General features: G+C 35.6%; 1 non-coding gene across 1 annotated transcript; it reads left to right on the forward strand.

The window, feature by feature from the left end:
- The first annotated feature begins 8,270 nt into the window (after nucleotides 1-8,270).
- Nucleotides 8,271-8,374, forward strand: LOC122108331. Its single transcript, XR_006147541.1, has one exon. It is a non-coding gene; the product is annotated as a U6 spliceosomal RNA (small nuclear RNA).
- The last annotated feature ends 1,561 nt before the right edge of the window (nucleotides 8,375-9,935 follow it).

The raw sequence follows: 9,935 nt of genomic DNA on the forward strand, positions 1-9,935 counted from the left end.
TAAATTTAAATATTAATCACATAAATGGATATTCTTTATCCCTAACTCAGAGCCTTTTTAAACTACATAATTGCACAACTCATCTATTACCATCTTCCATGAAGTCAGTCCTTGCTGTAAACAAACCAGATGTGGTGAACAAATTAACATGTACACCATTGTTACATGCTGCTGTTCTAAAACATGGAAGTGAAAGACCATTTAATGCCTGTGAAGAGCTGATTCTAGGGATTATGGAATGTGATTACTTTGCACCATAAGTAGAAAAATCCACAGATGTTTCTAGTGTTTTGTTGTTAACATTTGTGAGATATATTTTGGAAAGCACAATGAATGAAAGCAGGCTATTTTGTAAAACTTTGCTGGCTGACACATTTACTGAAATGTTTCAAATGAGAAAACAGACAATAGGATGGATAAGATGTGGTATGCAGCTTTAAATACAGACAAGCAAAACAAATAATGGGAATTTTTTTTTCCTTAACAAATGCTTTCTGGTTATATTGTGCTATACACTATAATGATGAAATAATCATTTCTTTGGAAAAGTAAGGAGAAAACACTGTTGAATTTCTTTTTAAAACGAATGTTAAATGTCAAGGTCAAAGAAATTTAAATGCCTTAATAAAATATTATCAAGTATTACTTTCATTTTTGATAAAAAGTTAAAACAAACTGACAGACTGTTCGTCCATTAAGATTTATAAGTTTCCTGCTATATATTTCCTATTGTTCCTCTTTTTTGGTGGGTGATTATATATATATATATATATATATATATATATATATATATATATATTTTTTTTTTTTTTTTTTTTTTTGGAATGGCAACCTGCTCTTAACCATTACCCACAAAATTTTTGCTGTCATAGAATCAGAGAGTTTTTTTGTTGTTGTTGTTTTATTTTGTTTATTTGGTCATTCATGGGGCTTGAACTCTGGGCCTCGGCACTGGTCCTACACTCTTCAGCTCAAGGTGAGTGCTCTACCACTTGAGCCAAAGTGCCAATTCTGGTTTTCTAGTGGCTTATTGGAGATAAGAGTCTCACCGACTTTTCTGCCTGGGCTGTCTTTGAACTGAGGTCCTCATATCTCTGCCTCCTGAGTAGCTAGGATTACAAGCATGAGCCACCACTGCTCAGAGAGTTTTATTTTATTAAATTAAGACAATAGTAGGCTCATTTTATGCCAACACAAAATATAAACACCAATGACATTTTTCCCTAAAAAAAACACATAAAAAAATCATGAGATTCGGGGGAAGATGGCAGAGGAGAAGCTGAAGGCTAAACAAGCTCTCCCATAGAAAGCATTTAAGTATTCCAGTGAACAGTCTTCGGCTACAGAGACACACCAAGTATTTCATCTCAATACAGAGAGTTTGGACAGAGAAGGAAAATCCAAGCAAGGAAACAAATCTGAACACATGCAGCTAGCCATGGCTGCAGTGGCAGAGTTGGTAGCAGAGACAATCTTGGCAGCCATAACTACAGAGGGAATAGCGGACAAAGGCACCAGATGTGGCGGACAAGCGGATTCTACCCAACACAAGCAAGAACTGATAAGGAGCAGATATCTTCATCCTGCAGATCACAGACCAGAAACTGCCCAGGAACAATACTCTAGCATGAGTAGAACCCTCATCTCCTCATTCCTTCTCAGGGAGCAGAGGAGGGAAGGCTGCATGTTCCCTACCACTGGAGATCTCTGTCTTTGATACTAACAAAGGCCAGGCTGAGCAACTAGCTCCAACTCAGGCCTTGGAAGAAAACAAAAGAGTCATTTAGCAGGTCACAGGAACCTTACCTGACCTGCCAGGTTCAGCTCCACCCATGGGAAAGTCAACTAGCCCAGACAGAGAAAAATCTGCCCCCTGAGGAGTGACTTTCATCACTGGGTAAACAGAGCCAGAGGCTGCCCCTCCCTACAGCAGCCTAGACAACAATTAAAACTCAGTAAACATAAACCCTGAGAATGGCTCCAAGCTGGGCTCTCTGAGAGTCTCAGGAGCTAGCCCAACAAGGAAAAGCTACTGATTGCTGAAAGGCCTCAACTCTACCCATAACCTAGTCTTATCACAGCGTCTCCAATCTAGAGTAAACTCCCATCTCCCTCTTTTGGGATACTTAAAGCAAATCTACCTGCCACTGAACTAACCTGGGAGGAGGATCACAAAACAATGGGTTAGGCAAAGCATTTTTCTGCCTGTTCAAACAAACTGACTTAAGAAAACAATCAAGCCACAGGAAAACCACACACCACAAGCAGACCAGAGACTCCACCAAGAGACTGGTAATGGACAGGGGAGATACACAATCGTACCATTGCCCCCATCCCCCCACTAAAAAAAAATCAAAGAACTCTTTTTTTTAATTTAATTTTATTTTTTATAGTGAGAATACAGTACAGAGGAGTTACAATTACATGGGCAAGATAACGAGTATATTTCTTATCAAGCATTGTTGCCTCCTTGTTTACCCTTCCCATCCCTTCCCATACTTCTCCCCTCCCTTCACCTATCCTCCCCTACCCCCCACCAAAGGTGTTAAGTTCGTTTTTCGACATAATGAATTGTACATCTCATTGTTGCAATCAAAGAACTCTTATTTGAACCTTTTTAAAAAATTTTTAATTTTTAAAATTGTTTTCTATTAATTTTATTTTCCTCCAATAATTTTTATTTTAGGTGTATACGTGTGAGTGTGTGTGTGTTTGTGTGTGTGTGTGTGTGTGTGTGTGTGTGTGTGTGTGTGTGTGTGTGTGTGTGTGTGTTTATCTCTTCTGAACTTTTGGTCTTTTTAAGTATTCTTTTCATTTTTTTCTGATTCGGTACAGGATGATAGATAAGTATCGAGCTTTAGTTTTCTATGAGTGATTAACCAGTTTTGCCAGCATTTTACTGAAGAGGCTGTCTTTCTTCCATTCTATTTTTTATCTCCTTTATCAAAGATTAGGTGCCTATTGGTCTGTAGGCTCATTTCTGGGTTTTCAATTCTATTCCATTGGTCCTGAGTTCTGTTCTTGTGCCAGTGCCAAGCTGTTTTGTTTGCTAATGCTTTGTAGTAGAGTTTGAAATTTGGTATTGATATTACTCCAGCACTGTTTTTTCTGTTAAGGATTGTTTATGGTATTCATTGCCTTTTATCCTTCCATATGACTTTTTGGATTGCCTCTTCTATTTCCTTGAAGAATGAGATTGAAATATTGATTGGTATTTCATTGAATTTGTAGATAGCCTTGGGAAGTGTTGCCATTTTCACGATGTTAATTCTTCCAATCCAGGATCAAGGGAGGTTTTTCACTCTCTAAGTTCTGTTTTGATTTCCTTTTTCAGGTTTTTAAAGTTTTCATCATGGAGATCCTTTACTTCTTTGGTTAAGTTAATTCATTGCTATTCTATTTTTTGTGGGGTTATTAAGAATGAAGTTGCTTTTCTGATTTCAGCCACTTTTTTCTCATTGTTGGCATACAGAAAAGCCATTGATTTTTGAGGGTTAATTTTATACCCTGATACATTGCCATAGTTTTGAATCAGCATGAGTAATTTGGGACTGGAGTCCATGGGATTCTTTAAATACAAGATCATGTCATCTGCAAAAAGAGAGAGTTTTACTTCATCTTCCACTGTTTGGATTCCTTTTATGTTTTCATCTTTTCTTATTGCTGTAGCTAGGCATGCTAATAGTAAATTGAAGAGAAGTGGAGAGAGTGGACGTCCTTGTCTCGTTTCTGAGTTATGAGGAAATGTCTTTACTTTTTGACAATTTAGTATAATTCTGGCTGCAGGTTTGTCATATACAGCCTTTATTTTTTTGAGGAATATGCCCTGGATTCCTAGTTTATGCAGAAACTTCATCATAAAATGGTGTTAATTAATTGATTTGCGTATATTGAACCAGCTTTGCTTCCCTGAACTGAATCTTGTTTGATCATGGTATGTAATTTTTTGGATGAATTGTTGAATTGTTTGGCGAAAATTTTGTTGAGAAGTTTGGCATCAATGTTCATCAAAGTAATGGGTGTGTAATTCTCTTTCTTTGATGAGTTCCGCTTTGAAAACCTTGTAGAATTCTGCTGTAAATCAATGTGGTTCTGGGCTTTTCTAAGAACAGAGGTCTCTTACTGCTTTTTCTATTTCAATGCTTGATATGGGCCTGTTAAGATGGTTTAACTCATTTGCTCCTTTTCAGTTGTTGCTGGTGTTGAGTAGAATCTGCTCACCCACTGTGTCTGGTGCCTTTGTCCTGGACCCCCTCTGTTGTATGTATGGTGGAGTGACTATGGCCCCCACCAAAGCTGCCTCAGCCATGGCTACAGCAACTGCTCAGATCTGTCTCCTTCCCTGGATTTTCCCTCTCTAGCCAAACTCTGTACTGTGATGGCACACAGTGTGATACTCTAGCCTAGTACTGTTCGCTGGAACACTAAAACTGCTTTCTGTGAGAGAGATTGTTTAGCCTCCAGGTTCTCCTCCACCATCCTCCTCCACTTCTCATAAACATTTTCTTATTACAAGATTATTCTAGATTAGCTATATTATGATTGATAATGACCAAGATTGACAGAAAGGTGAAGGAAAATTGTCTACACTTCCATGAGGTTCTGACTTGTGTTTCAAATGTTATAAAAGCTCTCCATGAGAAATCTAGCAGCTGCATTTCTAAATAGTCTTTGCTTGCTTACAATTTCTGATAATGTTTCAATTGAAGTACTTCTCCTTAGAGTCCCATACCATTCAATGATGCTGTATTATATATTTTTTACATCTTGAAGATAGCTCTTGGTGATTAAATTTGTGCTTTTCAAATAAGCTCTCGCAATTCCATCCACAAAATGCAGACAAAAATTATCTGAAATAAATTTGTATCTGTTGATAGTGAATATATTTTATTTTCCACTACAAACATAGAATGTAGTAAAAATTTTCACAGAAATCACACTGCACTAGGTTGTGGGCAGATTCTAATGAAAATAATATACTGTGTTTATGTAGAGAATTTGAGCATCCAAAATTTTAGTATGCCTGTGGTCCTAAAACTAATACTTTACTTATATTGAGTGACAAATACAACTTGCTATATGTACAGTTTTCCTAGTATGTTTTTAATATATATTTTATTGTAAAGATACTGTACAGAGGGGTTACAGTTGCATAAGTAAGGTAATGAGTACATTTCTTATTGAGCATTGTTACCACCTCCTTTGTATTTCCCCTACTATTCCTTACCTTCACACATCCACAACACCTCCGTCCACCTCCCTCTAATAGTATCTTGCAAATCTCATTGTTACAATGGGACAACCTGTATCCTTTCCTTGTGTCTTAAATGAAGAAATGCTGGGTTGTATCATGCTGATTCTACTTGTGTAGACACACTTAAAAACACTTTCCAAGTCCAAAATCACATAAATGAAATGCACATCATCTTTTGTTAGTTGATATAATTGTGTTCTACACATTTATTGACAGGTTACAAATTATTCTTAAATTTTAATACATAAAAAAACTTTCTTTGTTTCTTATTTTAGTGGCCAGGACATCAGCACGACCTCAGTCAGCATTTCTCACTTTAAACTTTTCATATGGGTTAGTTAAATTTTGACCTGTGCTCCCGTCTTCTGGGGAGTCACTCATCTGCTTAAGAATTGATGCTGGCTGTTGGAAAAGAGCCCAAGGAAGGATGCCATTTAAAGCCTTATAACTTTATTCTTAATAATCCTACTACTTTGGCAGTTGAGAGTGACTACAAGAGCAAGCATTCCATGGGGAGCAGGGAGACACCATATGACCTATACTTATTTAGATTTCTGAGTGACTTGCTATCACTTGTACTGCATTTTTTTCAAGTCGAATCTCTCTAAACCTACCAGTTGTAAGAGATAAGAGGAGTGGTAAAAGAACTCTTAGAGACAAATATATCTTCAACACATTTGTTACCAAGCATTCTGTCAAAGGCATATTCAACAACTAGTGAAACTTTTGTTGGCTATATCTATGTGTCTTTCTCCATTTGTGCATGTGTACATGTGTGTACATATGTATGTATTTGTGTGTACAGTAACATTCATGTGTACATATATGGGCCTATATACGCATATATGCATATGTAAATAAATATCAGGTGTTCAGTGATTTAATCTACAGTTCCCAGCACATTGTGCTTATCACAAAGTGTACATCATAAACTGCTCTTAAGGATCTGTGCTATATGAGGGATATCCTTTGTACTTACTTCCCCCATTACCTTGTTTTTCATCCCTGTGAACAACTTCAGCCTACTTTCCATAGGATAGCTTTTTTTTTGTTACTTACTGATAATAAAAGTAAAAGGTTGCTTGTAAAGAAAAAGAACTTCTAGGTCCCAAGCTAAAAGTATCTTATCAGTCTCAATGATTCATATGAGATAAAATTTATAATAGTACTTAAAGTGGAAAGGAATTCCTAGATCTGTTGTTTTGGCATTTAGAATGGCAAAGAATAATTTCACGTCACTGTTATAACTCTTAAAGAATGCAAGGGTAAGTGATGGTCCCTATCATGTCCCCACAAAACCAGTGGATAATGACGGATAATAGTAGACCAGCAGAAAATCTAAGTAGCAGACATAGAGCATGAAAGAGAAAGAGCAGAAATGAGAGAGTGCAAGAAAGGGAAAAATATCATAATATTTAAAGTGCGTAACAGATAAACGAGTTTTATGAGAATATTCATATTGCTATATTGAGACTCTACGTGTACATTTGAAGGTAGTTGATGTATGATAACTCATCAACATAAAATATTAAGTGATTTTGATAAAAAATAAAAATGACTCAGAAGAAATTATAAATGCAAAAACAGTCTTCACAGAAGCAAACTCTCAGAAATATTTCTTGACTTTGAAAAGGATAAATTGGCTGCAGTTAGTATAAATTTAGAAGTATGACAATTCACAAAAATATAAAAATATGTTTACATATTTCATTATATAACCCAAAGGAGAAAGCAAATATTGTTCACATGATTTTTTAAATCACAGTTTCTCAGGTGCTGGGAAGGTGGCTCAGTGGTAGAGTGCTTGACTTGCATGAATGAGGTCCTGAATTACATTCCTTAGCACGACATAAGCAGAAAAAAAGAAAGTGGTGCTGTGGCTCAAGTGGTAACACTAGCCGTGAGCTGAAGAACTGAGGGACAGTACCCAAGACCCAGAGTTCAAGCCCCACAACCAACAAAACCAAAGCAAAAAAAACAAAAACAAAACAAAACACAGTTTCTCAATTTTGTGGCCTCAATTCTGTAATACCACTACTTCAGACTAGGGTTAAGATTTTAGGTGTGGACATTTATCAACACTACTGATTCAGACTCTACTTGATAAAAATTTTAATCAATATTTTGTTTTTAGTTTTGCTCTTTGTAAATTCACATGCACCTATGAAAAATGGTGTGGCCATCCCAATAATATTCTCAAAGTACCTCTTAATGATGACTCACAAAATGTTTTATTATATTACAAGGAAAAAATGCTATGAAGAAAAAAATAATTAAATATTAATGATTACTAAAATAAAAAACAAAACAATTACCATGGTTTTCAGTATTTGAAGTGTACACAGTAGATTTTACTATTTTCTCATATTCCTGTACATGTAAAACTGGGTAAAGCTATGAGTAGCCTTTAAATTTACCCACTAAGATTACTATTTATAGTTCATCTCATCATTTATATGTGGCTTTTATAATTATTTGTTCATCATTAACATATAACGTAAGGGAGCCCTAAAGATTTAACAGAAACTGTGTACTTTAAATCTTAACTCTTCACTCTGCTTCTTTAAACATTCTTTGCAACTTCTCATTAGTAAAGTTTCTATAAACTCTGAAATGTACATACTTACTAGTACATGCTACTAGAAATATTATATACTTTATCAAAAAATTTTATGACCTGCCAAACAGTCTTAATTTTATCATATATAAGCAAATCCCAAAAATAAACATATTTAAATCATTAAAACTTTTAACAAACCTTAACATTTGCTGCAATGATCACTATGACAGGTGCCTTGTGTAGAATAATTGAATTCCTCTTCCTACACATCTCATGAACAACAAATACCTGGAATTATTTTGTTTTTGCCATGTCAATCTTGACTTTACTCTTAAATGTGTGCTTATGTAAGAAATAAATGGTTCTAAAATTTCACAATTCTTTTGAACTTACTTTTTGTTGAATTGTCTAGTTTAAGAAAATCAATTACACTTTATATATACAATAATGTTCTGTGTTCAATTTGACTGCACATACATTAAAATTGGAACATACAGAGAAGATTAACATAGTCCCTGCAAAAGGATGACACGCAAATTAGTGAATCGTTCCATACTTTTACAACAACAGATGCTGGAAGGGATGTGGCCAGAAGGGAAGCCTACTGCATTCTTGGTGGGAGTGTAAACTTGTTCATCCACTTTGGAAAGCAGTTTGCAGGTTCCTCAAAAGACTCCACAAAGAGCTCCCCTATTACACAGCAATCCCACTTTTGGGCATTCCCCTAAATGATCAGAAACAAGTCCATACTAAAACTACCACCACAACAATGTTTATTGTAGCATTATTTGCCATAGCTAAGATATGAAACCAACTCTGATTCCCCTCAGTAGAAGAATGATCAAGAAAACATTCTGTGTGTATGTGTGTGTGTGTGTGAGAGAGAGAGAGAGAGAGAGAGAGAGAGAATGTACACTTACACAACCACTTTGGAAATCAGTCTGGTGAGTCCTCAGAAAGCTAAATATTGACCTTCCTTATGGCCCATTCATACCACTTCTAGGCATCTATTCTGAACAACAGGTACTAATATTCAAGGACACATGCACCTCCATGCTTATTGCAGCACTGTTCACAATAGCCAGGATATGAAAAAAAACCACATGTACCACCAGAGATGAGTAGATCCAAAAACTGTGGTAACTATACACAATGGAATATTTTCCAGCCATTAGAAAGGACAAAATAATGGCATTATTAAGGAAATCAATCAAGCTACAGGAAATCTTGTTGAGCGAGGTAAGCCAAAAGCAAAGAGACGAACGGCACATGGTCTCCATGATAAGTGGATGTTAAATCCAAAATGTAAGGTGATATGAAAAAATTAACAACACTTAAGAAACCAAGAACTTCCACTCATCTGGTCGAATCACTACTAAATAACCACATTTTGCTGATCATATGTGCACACTGAAGGGAAACCAGAGGACGACACAAGACTAGAGAGAATCAGGGAAAAACATACAATAGTGGGATCTATCAGCTGCACTGGACATTGACCAAAATAAACTAAGCAACTCCATGTCACTGAAGGGAGGGAGGGAACAAATGGGAAAGAGGGAATAGCTGACGCTATACAAAACAAAAAATATACATATTTCAAAACAAAAGAAGTATATATATATATATATATGTATATATATATATATATATATATATATGTGTGTGAAATAACTCTATTGCAAAGCTCATAGAACTCATAAATGTTGTAGACTATGATAGACAATTTGCTCCATCAAAGTTAGAATGTGTTTGTGACTTTAACTAAGCATCACTATCCCACAATATTGTGAAATTTGGGAACTTATGTAACCATGTAATCACAATGAAAACATTTGAAAAAATGATGTAGGTGGAAAACTAAGTTGCTCTAAAAAACAAAAAAGGAAAATGTTCTGTGTGTATATGTGTGTACAAACACACACTCACACATATACTATATATATATATATATACACATATATATGTCTATATATTAATTCTATGCCTCCACCAGAAAGAATGACATAGCCAAATTTGTTAGGAAATGGAAAGTCTTGGAAAAAATTATATTAACTGATGTAAGCCAAGTCCAAAGAAACATTGGTCCCATGGTATCCCTTATTTGCAATAACTAGTATA

The sequence above is a fragment of the Dipodomys spectabilis genome, unplaced genomic scaffold, assembly GCF_019054845.1.
Source record: "Dipodomys spectabilis isolate Male_0828 unplaced genomic scaffold, ASM1905484v1 ptg000057l, whole genome shotgun sequence".
NCBI classification, from domain to species: domain Eukaryota; kingdom Metazoa; phylum Chordata; class Mammalia; order Rodentia; family Heteromyidae; genus Dipodomys; species Dipodomys spectabilis.